This window comes from Zingiber officinale, chromosome 10A (assembly GCF_018446385.1).
Source record: "Zingiber officinale cultivar Zhangliang chromosome 10A, Zo_v1.1, whole genome shotgun sequence".
Lineage (NCBI taxonomy): Eukaryota > Viridiplantae > Streptophyta > Magnoliopsida > Zingiberales > Zingiberaceae > Zingiber > Zingiber officinale.
Genome location: NC_056004.1, coordinates 13,006,993 through 13,017,591, shown reverse-complemented (window position 1 = coordinate 13,017,591; position 10,599 = coordinate 13,006,993).

Sequence of the window (10,599 nt, the reverse complement as noted above, 5' to 3'; positions counted from 1 at the left end):
GTCATGTGGCTCACCATACAGTCCTGGAAGCCAATTTTGGAAATTAATATTTAATGGAATTAATAACATAGGTGGATTTGAATCAATAGTGTTAAGTTCTGCTTGCGATTCAAATCTAAACCATTAAGAACAGATAAGTTAAATTTGGAATCAATGATGTTAAGTTCCGTCTGCGATTCCTATTTTAACTTCTAAAGAACACAATAGGTTATTTAAGGAAAGGTTCGACACTTGTACAAAATTTTTGTACAGTGGAACCGGTACGTTTTTCCTAGAACTAACCAACAATTGGTATCAGAGCTAGGGTTTGTCTTTGTGTGTTTAGAATTCAAATAGGTTATGCACATGTCTTACATAATTTAGGCAGGATAATAGTAGGATGTGCTAACTTTTTGGTTGCAGGCTCCAACTATTATGACTTATAAATGTTGTGTGTGATTGGACCCTTGGACATGTCAAGGGCATTATTTTATGTGTGCATGATTGTATGTAACTAATACAGCAGGAGCTGTATTAGCCCTAGGATTTTAGAATTTTATTTTCGATCTAGATTACAGGTACATTCCCTCGTGGAATATAGGATCGATATATATAAAATTCTATTTTTGTCGCGGATCGGATGCTTGCGAGGCGTGGTACTTTTGGAGCACTAGAGGCGCAGTGGAATAACAAGCAAGATAGATGCGACGACTCGACTCGGTGGCGGTGGCTAAATAAGGCAGCAGCTAGGGTTGGAGCACGCAGAGAACAGTGACAGAAAAAAGCCATAATAGTTGGAAAAATAATTTCCATATTTATTCTTTTATTTACTGTGATGTGTTTGTATGCATGTAATGTATGCTAGGATAGTTTAAAATTCCTCACTTTAAATAACTAAATGGGAGAGGGATTTATTTTAATAAATTTCACGGTCTCCATTACTAGTTTGTAAGTGATGCAAACAAACTTGCGCGTTGGCTCTGAGTGCCTTCCTCCATATCGGATGAGTTTGTTTGCGGATCACTAGATCAAACTTCCATTTCAGATGACTATAGGAAATTAATTAAGAGCATGTGATGTTCCCCATTGGAAGGGGCATAATCTTATTAATGGACTTAGTGTCAAGTAATGGTATACACTTAGGCACATCTAATAGTATTCTCCCCATCGAAGTCACTGCTATTATTTGTGTGACCGAAGAAAATCAACTATTAATTTGTCAAAAAGACAAGTTGACAAGATAATAAAATTAAAACCCCCTCTTACAAATGTCGAGTTTTTGTATACGTCCACACTATCGTGACATACAAAATTCACGGTGTTTGAGGTAATTTTATTTATCATAAAGACTTATTAACAAGATAATTAATGGGTAAAACCCTCCTCTTAAATATGTTTGAATTCATATACGTCCACACTATCGTGACATGCAAAATTCACGGTGTTTGAGGTGTTGGTGAATTTAAATGATATTGTTTTGAGGAATCAATATTATTTTAAATTCAAAGTTTTGACCAAAATATTTGATAAAAGATAGACCAACTATTAATTTTATTTGTCATGAAGATGAGATAATAAAATTAATGGACAAAATCTCTTTTTTGAATTTGTATACGTCCACACTATCGTGGCATACAAAATTCACGGGGATTTTAAAGTGTTGGTCTTGACCAAATATTTTTGTGATTCTTAGGATTTTAAATGTTTATCAATCCCCTAGTTGTTATACTATAGAAAGGACTTAGTAGTCTCAATTATAATAATTGGAAATAGGACTTGGACATTAAGGTAGACTGCCCTCTTAGAACTGAGAATAATATAGGTGTATTTAATTCATTAGTTGTTGAAACATGTTTAGTGGTGTTATCTACCAGTACCTGGAGTGTAGATATAGATGTCACTAATCATGTCTGTAATTCATTGCAGGGGTTCCAGGAAACCCGACAACTATATGAAAGGGAAATCACCGTCTATATGGGCATTACTGCAAAAGTAGCAGCTGTTGCAGTGGGAGATGTTTATCCTCTGATAGGATAAAATATGGATTTTCAGAAATTGTCTTTACGTACTAAGTTTAGAAAGAACCTTATTTCAGTTTCTAAACTATTAAAGAATAGATATTCTGTCTATTTTGATAACTTGTTATCAAGAAAAATAGGGAAGTTATCTGTTCTGGTACGTTGGTTGACAATTTATAATCTAATAACTTCAACGATGCAATAAATAAAAATTAATAACACATTTTTCTAAATAAGAGAAAGTAACTTTCAGAGATGAACTAATCATATTTTTGGCATCTAAGGCTAGGTTATATTAACATGAGTAGGATTCAAAGGATAATAACCAATGAACTCTTGGGTTCATTGGTAGTGGAAATCTTTCCAACCTGCGAGTCTTACTTGGAAGGAAAAATAACCAAGAAGATTTTAAGTCTAAGGGGTATAGAACCAAAAATATGATGGAATTGGTTCATTCTGATTTGTGTAGACCTTTGACTATCCAGGCAAGAGGTTGTTTCAAATATTTCATATCTTTTATAGATGATTATTCAAGATAAGAATACATTTACTTGATGCACCACAAGTCTAAGTGCTTTGATTAGTTCAGAGTGTACTAGGCTGATGTGGAGTAACGTCAAAGTAAAAGTATCAAGACACTACGGTAAAATCATAGTAACAAATACCTCTTAGGAGAGTTTAGGAGTCACTTATCAGAAGTCGGGATTCAATCCCAACTAACTGCACCTGGTACACCCCAACAGAATGGTGTAGTAGAAAGAAGGTATAAGGCTCTTATGGAATAATTAGATCGATGATGAGTTATTCAGAAAATTACCAAATTCATTTTAAGGATATACACTGGAAACGGAAGTGAACATAGTACCTTCTAAGTCAGAACTCTCTACTCCCACAGAATTGTAGAATGGGCGTAAGCCTAGTCTGAAGCATATTCGGATTTGGGTGGTCTAGCACGTGAGAGACACTGATAAGTTAGACATGAGTTCACTTGTTTGTGAGTTATCCTAGAAAAATGAAAATAGGTTTATAGTCCTTAAAATCGGAAGGTCATTGTTGGCACCAATGCCCGATTTTAGAAAAGGACTATACTATGAACCACAAGCCCATGAGTAAAAATTATTCTTAAGGAAATTAAAGGACACGTCTAACCTAGTACCAACTGTACAAGATGAAATATCACAAGAAATAGCAACACGTATCACAAATGATACACAATTGCAGAAAGTGCCTCGTCGTAGTGGGAGGGTTGTTAGGCAACCTAAAAGATTCATGGACTCGATCCCTGGTGGACATGAACCTGATCTCTGGACATATGACGAAGCACTCCAAGATAAAGATGTAGCATCTTTGCAAAGAATACATAATTAGAATATATGTATTCTAATAGAGTATGGGAGCTTATAAAATCACCAAATGGTGTAAAAGATATTGGGTGAAAATAAGTCTTCAATAGGAAAAGAGGGTTAGACAGGAAGGTAGAAACTTTCAAAGCAAGGCTTGTTGAAAAAGGAAACTTTTTTACCGGTAGCCATGCTTAAGTCTATCTGGATTCTTTTATCTATGAGATTTAGCAAGTGGATGTCAAGACAGCTTTCCTTAATGGAAATCTTGAAGAAAACATCCATATAAAGCAACCAGAAGAGTTCATTCCAAAGAGCAAAGAGCATCTTGTGTGTAAGCTCAATCAGTCTATGGACTGAAGTAAAGCTTCAAGGTCTTGGTACATCCAGTTTAATAAAGTAATCCAGACCTATGGATTTATTAACCGAATGAGTTTTGTGTATACAAGAAATGTGATGGAAACATGGTGGTATTTCTTGTACTATACGTAGATAACATTTTTGGTAGTTGGAAATAATATCAAAGTGTTGTCAGAAGTAAGGGTATGGTTGTCCAAACAATTCGATATGAAGGACTTGGGAGAATGCATATATTCTTGGGATCAAAGGGATCGCAAGAAAAGAATATATTTTACTTATCCCAAGCTTCATATATCGAAACAATCCTTACTCGTTTTAAGCATGCAAAACTCCAAGAAAGGTTTCTTACCTTTTCAGCATGGAGTAGCTTTATCTAAAGAGATGTCTCCGAAGATATCAAAGGAGATAGAGGAAATGAAGGTAGTTCCTTATGCTTCGGCTGTCGGAAGCCTAATGTATGCTATGCACGAGATCATAAATCTGTTTTGCTGAGGGCATAGTTAGCAGGTATCTAAGTAACCCTGGACAAGGACATTGGACTGCGGTAAAGCATATATTGAAGTACCTTAGAGGCACTAGAGATTATATGCTATCTTACAAGGCAGATAATTTGGTCCCTGTGGGTTGCACGGATTTTGACTTCCAATCAGATAGGGACAATAGTAAGTCGACCTCGGGGTTTTGTGTTTACTTTAGGAGGTGAAGTCATAAATATGGAAGAGTGATAAGCAAAGGTGCTTTTTCGAACTCCACCATAAGAAGCTGAGTAAGTGGCAGCCTCTGAGGAAATCATAGAAGTTGTATGGCTTAGATACTTCATGATGGACTTAGACATATTTTCTGGTTTGCCCAAAAATTATTACAATTTATTGTAATAATAGTGGTGCAGTAGCAAACTCGAAGAAACCATAAGTCCATAAGGCAAGTAAACACAATAGAGCGCAAGTACCACCCAATACGAGAAATCGTATAAATAAGAAGTTGTTGCCACCTAGATTGCATCAGGTGATGACCTATAGATCCTTTCACTAAGGTCCTTAAGGAAAGAGCTCTTGATGGGCATGTTGAAGGGTTGAGAATCAGATGTATGGCAGCATTTATGGCAGCATAGTCTTTTAGTATAAGTGGGAGATTGTTAGAGTATATACTAAAAGCCTAGCTTTTGTATAAAAATTTGTAAAAAAATTAAGAATCACAATGGTCAAATATCTACATTTATTTGTTAAATATAATTTGTTCAATTAATTTATATAATAGACAACATGGTGTGTGGTATCAAACACAGAAGATCATGTTGTCAATTTTTTATAAATTATAAACAGTTGCTCGCGACTAAAATGGAAAGGAGCAAACCGTTGAAGTAGTCGTAGTGAAATTAAGTATTAGATTATCTTAACTAATAAATTACACTAATACACTCCAAGTGTATTGAGTAGGACCATTTTAGGTAAGTTCTTTTTGTACTGACTTTATAAAAGAACTAGACCTTAGTTATTATGGAAGTGTGTGCTCTTAATCCTAATATAATAACAAACACATATATTTAGTATTTATTTCTTTGACTTATCAATGGGTGAGATTTAGCTCGATAAATCAATAAGCCCGATAAATTGGGAAATGATATTATTTATAGTGTGTGTTGTTGATTATAGAAGGAAACTGTGTCCTAGTAATCTAGGTTGAGAATGACCCCAGGAGGAGCTCATAAGGATTGTCATGTTAACCCCTGCAGGTAGACTTAGTCCGACATGATGATAAGGTTGAGTGATACTACTCTTGGACTAAGATATTAATTAAGTTAGTTGTCAGTAACTCATTTAATTAGTGGACATTCATTATCTTAAACACAGGGAGACTAACACACCCATAATAAGAAGGAGCCCAAAATGTAATTTGGAATTGGTGCGGTAGTTCAATAATAGTTCTTTAGTGGAAAGAATTATTATTGATGAAATTAAGTTATGTGTTCGGGGCGAACACGGGATGCTTAATTTCATCGGGAGACCAAAATCAATTCCTCCTCTCTATCCCTATCATAGCCTCTTAATTATAGAGTACTATACCCACCTATACCCACTTTCTTACCCATCCTATAGGGGCCAGCCAAGTTAGCTTGGAGTCCAAGCTAGGGCCGGCCAAAGGCATGGTTCATGGGTTCATTAGGTGGCCGGCCCAAGCTTGAACCCAAGCATAGGTGGTCGGCACTATTAAAATAAAAGTAATTTTATTTTTTTAAAATTTTTCTTATGTGGATTCCATGGTTTTAAAAGATAGTTTAAAATTTAAATCTTTCCTTTTATAGATTTCTACAAAAGATTAAGAAAAGATTTGAAATCTTTCCTTATTTGTAGATTGAAAGGTAGATTTTAATTTTGAGAAAACTTTCCTTTTTTAACCATGTTCATGATTTAAAAGAGAGTTTAAAAATTAAATATTCTCTTTTATTAGTTTCTATAAAAGATTAAGAAAAGATTTGATATCTTTCCTTATTTGTCGATTAAAAGGAGATTTTAATTTTTAGAGATAACTTTCCTTTTTGAAAATCATCCACATGTTTAAAAGAAAGATTTTAATTTATAAAATTTTCTTTTTAATCCACCATGAAGGGAAAAATTATTGGAAATTTTTTTTATAAATTTCCGGAGACAAGTTAGGAAGTCTTAATTCTTATAATTAAAACTCTCCTTGTTTATAGTTTATAGATGTGGCCGGCCATGTAATGTGAGAAGAGGAAATTATTTTTAATTAAATAAATTTTCCTTTTCATGGCAAAAGAATTAAGGAAGTTTTTATTTAAATTTCCTTATTTGCCAAGACCAAGGAATATAAAAGAGGGGATAGAGGTGCCTTCATGGGCGATAACCTCTATTCTATTTTTCTCCTCTATTTTTCTCCTTGGGTATGGCCAGCCCCGTCTTTTTCTCTCCTCCCCTTATTGTGGCCGAAACTTCTTCATTGGTGGAGTTCTCTTGGTGGCCGGATCAAGCAAGGAGAAGAAGGAGAGAAAGGAAGCCTAGTCTCTAGCATCTCTTGGAGCATTGGTGGTGGCCGAACCTCTCCATCAAGAAGGACTCTTGGTGGTCGAAACCTAGAAGGAAGAAGAAGGTGTTTGGTGGTTCTCATCTCGGAAGTTCGTTGCCCACACAACGTCCGAGGTTAGAAGAGGAATACGGTAGAAGATCAAGGGGTCATTAAAGTTTACAAAGAAAGGTATTACTAGTATTTATTTTCCGCATCATGCTAGTTTATTTCTTTGTAAGAATTCCAAACACAAGAGGCAATTAGATATAGTATTTTGAATTTATTTTTCGAGTTTGTGATTTCTTCTTTTTCGAATTTGTGATTCGATTGTTCTTTTTGGTTAATCTAGAGTTATTTAAGGAAATTAAATATTAGCTTTTCTTAAAAGAATTTGTCTAGGCGGTGGTGGTTGCTCCCATATCCAAGAAGGCCATGTGCCTCGTCATGCAGTCCTGGAAGCCAATTTTGGAAATTAATATTTAATGGAATTAATAACATAGGTGGATTTGAATCAATAGTGTTAAGTTCCGCTTGCGATTCAAATCTAAATCATTAAGAACAGATAAGTTAAATTTGGAATCAATGATGTTAAGTTCCGTCTGCGATTCCTAATTTAAGTTCTAAAGAACACAATAGGTTATTTAAGGAATGGTTCGACACTTGTACAAATTTTTTGTATAGCGGAACCGGTATGTTTTTCCTAGGACTAACCAACAGTACCCTTGTTTACTTGCTTAGTAGAGTATTGATCTACTTTAGTTGGTTCGGTCCATAGAGGACCAATTTACTCTTGTTGTTTCAGTTAGTAGAGTACCGAGTTATTCTTACTAGTTCAATCAGTAGGAGACCGACTTACTCTATTTCATAGAGATTCTGATCTTTGAGTTATTTGTGTCTGGATAGATAACCTAGAAGACACGTAAGAATATATGAGTTTTACAGACTTAGAATGGATTGAATTAGTCGTATACCAATATTCGAGATATGGGTACATTTACTTGATGCGTCGTAAGTCTGAATGTTTTGATAAATTCGAAGAGTATAAGGTTGATGTGGAGAAATGTCATGGTAAAAGTATGAAGACACTATGGTCTGATCGTGGTGGCGAATACCTCTTTGGAGAGTTTATGAATTACTTATCAGAAGCCGGGATTCAATCCCAATTGTCTGCACCTGGTACACCCCAACAGAATGGTGTGGTAGAATGAAGGAATATGACTCTTAAGGAAATGGTTAGATCGATGATGAGTTATTTAGAATTGCTAAATTCGTTTTGGGGATATGCCCTGAAATAGTAGTGTACATTTTTAATATGGTACCTTCTAAATTAGTACCCTCTAATCCCATGGAATTGTGGAATGTGTGTAAGCCTAGTCTGAGTCATATCCGGATATGTGGTAATCCAGCACATGTGCTGAAAGGAGATACTGACAAGTTGGAATCGCGTACAGAAGTTTGTCTGTTTGTGAGATATCCTAAGGGAACGAAAGGTGGTTTGTTTTATAATCCTAAAAATTAGAGGATCATTGTTAGCACCAATGCTCGATTTTTGGAAGAAGATTATATAATGGACCACAAGCCCATGAGTAAAATTGTTCTAGAAGAAATAAGAGAGGACATGTCTAGTCTAGTACCAATAGTACAAGATGAAATATCACAAGATACTTCAACACGTATCACAAATGATACACAACCACAGATAGCGCCTCGTCATAGTGGAAGGGTTGTGAGGCAACCTGAAAGATTTATGTTTTTGGGAGAGTCTTCGGACTTGATCCTAGGTAAACATGAACCTGATCCCCGTACATATGATGAAGCACTCCAAGATAAGGATGCAACATCTTGGCAAAAAGCAATGAATTCAGAAAAAGAATCTATTTATTCTAATAAGGTCTGGGAGCTTGTAGAACCACCAAATGGTGTAAAAGTCGTTGGATGTAAGTGGATCTACAAAAGGAAAACATGGATAGATGGGAAGGTAGAAACCTTCAAAGCAAGGCTTATTGCGAAAGGGTACACTCAGAAAGAGAGAATCGATTATGAGGAAACATTTTCGTCGGTAGCCATGCTTAAGTCTATCTGGATACTCTTGTCTATTATCCCTCATATGGATTATGAGGTATGGCAAATGGATGTCAAGATAACATTTCTTAATGGAAGTCTTGAAGAAAACATCCATATGAAGCAACCAGAGGGGTTTATTGAGAAAGGCAAAGAGCATCTAGTGTGCAAGCTCAATCGGTCTATTTATGGACTGAAGCAAGCTTCAAGGTCTTGGAACATCTGATTTAATGAAGTGATCCAGTCATATGGATTTATCCAGTGTCCGGATGAGTCTTGTGTATTCAAGAAGTGTGATGGAAACGTGTTGATATTTCTTGTACTATACGTAGATGATATTTTGTTAGTTGGAAACAATATCAAGGTGTTGTCGGAAGTAAGGGTATTATTGTCCAAGCAATTCGATATGAAGGACTTGGGAGAATGTGCACATATTCTAGGGATCAAAGTAATAAGGGATCGCAAGAAAAGAATGTTGTGCTTATCCCAAGCTTCATATATCGATACAATCCTAGCTCGTTTTAGCATGCAAGACTCCAAGAAAGGTTTTCTACCTTTTAGGCATGGAGTATCTTTATCTAAAGAGATGTCTCCGAAGACATCAAAGGAGATAGAAGACATGAAGGCAGTTCCTTATGCTTCGGTTGTCGGAAGCCTAATGTACGCAATGCTATGCACGAGACCAGATATCTGCTTTGCCGTTGGCATGGTTAGCAGATATCAAGGTAACCCTGGATAAGGACATTGGACTGCTATAAAGCATATATTAAAGTATCTGAGAAGGACTAGAGATTATATGCTGGTTTATCAAATAGATGTATAACGACCCTTGTCACGCCCTACGTAGTCCCTGCCAAAAGAAATTTCAGCAGCATCTCCCCTGTCCGGGTGATAATATGAATCTAGAATACATATATCTAATATATCTAATCCTCGGCCCACACGGTCGGAACAATACAACAGAAATAATAAATAAACCATGCAGTTTATATCAACATTCCACACAATGTAATATGAACCATCCGCAATCAGAAAGATGATATAAAAATCATCGTAGATATATGTAAAACCTCCTACTCCACTATAACGAAGAAAAACTAAATCCACGGAGTAATGAAAATATCCGCAGCGGAAAACAAGAGTAGCAAACCCAAAAGTTAACATAAAGTCCAAGTATAAAAATCCCACATCACCGGCATATGCATAGAAACAATAACAGAATCAACAACAAGAAATCCTCGCGACAAGGGGGGCTACGACTGGAATCTCCCGATGGCCTCAACCTAAAAAATAGTAATATAACGGTGTGAGTCCATAGAACTCAGCAGGTAATCCAATAGATATGTACAACAACATATAACTACTAGTAACAATCCTACGGTACAGTATCCTAACAGTACAACCTATAGTACAGTCTCCTAACAGTATAATATGTATGCATAACTGAATAAACTGCAGTAACCAACAACATGCATGTAATACAGTCTACTGTAAGAATAGTAAGAAATGCAATACTGAAATAAACTGTACTCACCTACGAGGCTTGAGCAAATGACTGTGGACATACACAGATAAAGATAATCAGAGCAAATAAGCATGTATCCTGTATGCATGCCAATCATATGCAGTCACCAAAATGCATCATCCAATATGCAACAATCACAATAAATGCAATCTGTGCATATGATGCAATATAACATGGTCACCCCTGACGCCAGTCAGCCATCTCACACGCGATGGTGAGATCGAGTGGGTAGGGCTGTGACACCGTGCACTCGGCCGTCACTACTCCTGAAGAGTGACCGAGTGGACGGGATGCT